General features: G+C 41.3%; 1 pseudogene; it reads left to right on the forward strand.

Annotated features, from left to right (window-relative positions):
- The first annotated feature begins 904 nt into the window (after positions 1-904).
- On the forward strand, positions 905-1,219 carry LOC109555121 (protein S100-A14 pseudogene; annotated as a pseudogene).
- The last annotated feature ends 305 nt before the right edge of the window (positions 1,220-1,524 follow it).

Below are 1,524 nucleotides of genomic sequence, written 5' to 3' on the forward strand. Positions count from 1 at the left end.
TCTTGAGGGGAAAAAATGAAAAAATGAAGCTGGGGTAATCAAATTAGCCTCTCTGACTTTAGACTATACTACAGAGCTACAGTGATCAAGACAGTATAGTAATGGCACAAAAATAGAAATAAAGATAAATGGAATAGGATATAAGCCCAGATATAAACCCTCACACCTCAACATAATAAAGGCCATATATGGTCATATAATCTATGACAAAGGAGGCAAGAATATATAATGGAGGAAAGATGGTCTCTTCAATAAGTGTTGCTGGGGAAAAAAATGAACAGCTACATGTAAAAGAATGAAATTAGAACACTCCCTAACACTATATACAAAAATAAACTCAAAATGGATTAAAGATCTAAATGTAAGGCCAGATACTATAAAACTCTTAGAGGAAAACATAGGCAGAATAGTGACATATAATGCAGCAAGGTCTTTTTTGAGGATTCCCTGGAGAAGGAAATGGCAACCCACTTCAGTACTCTTGCCTGGAGAATCCCATGGATAGAGAATCCTGGTGCAGGCTACAGTCCATGGGGTCGCCAAGAGTCGGACACGACTGAGCAACTTCACTTTCTTTTCTTTCTTTCTTTTCTAAAGTAATGATAATAAAAGCAAATATAAACAAATGGGATCTAATTAAACTTAAAAGCTTTTGCACAGCAAAGGAAATCATAAATAGGATGAAAAGACAGTCCTCAGAATTGAGAAAATATCTGCAAATGAAGCAAATGACAAAAGATTAATCTCCAAAATATACACACATCTCATGCAGTTCACTATCAAAAAACAACCCAATCACCTCCAGTCCTGTCTCAGCAACTGTTAGCAGATTATGAGCCATCAGCTCCTCTGGGGCTGGCTGTAGGATAAAACTCTCACCACAGGACAGAGTGCATTGAGCACCATGAGACAGTGTTGGTCAGCCAACTCTGAGGATGCCCAGGAATTCAGGGACGTGGAGAGGACCAGTGAGACCCTGACCAAGGACTTCCACCAACATTTGGTGGAGGGTGGGAAGGAGTCGTTGAACCCCTCCAAGCTAAGGGGCCTGATCACCCAGCAGCTGCCCCACCTCATGCTGAGCAACTGTGGGCTGGAAGAGAAAACTGCCAACTTGGGCAACTGTAACAACTCTAAACTGGAGTTTGGGAGTTTCTGGGAGCTGTTTGGAGAAGCAGCCAAGAGTGTGAAGCTGGAAAACACTGTCCAGGGGAGTTGAAAACCATCCCCTGGAATTCTGGGTGGGTTGGGTGGGATGCTGGAGAAAAGGGACCTTAGACTTTTGTCCTGTGGGTTTGGAAATAAGACTCCTCTTTCCACCTCACCCCCAAAAATAACCCCGTCAGTAAATGAGTGGAAGACCTAAATAAACATATCTCCAAAGAAGACATACAGATGGCCAACAAACACATGAAAATATGCTCAACATCATTAATTTTTAGGGAAATGCAAATCAAAACTACAAAGAGGTATCACCTCACACTGGTCAGAATGGCCATTATCACAAAATCTACTAACAATAAA

The sequence above is a fragment of the Bos indicus genome, chromosome X (genome assembly GCF_029378745.1).
Source record: "Bos indicus isolate NIAB-ARS_2022 breed Sahiwal x Tharparkar chromosome X, NIAB-ARS_B.indTharparkar_mat_pri_1.0, whole genome shotgun sequence".
Classification (NCBI taxonomy): Eukaryota; Metazoa; Chordata; class Mammalia; order Artiodactyla; family Bovidae; genus Bos; species Bos indicus.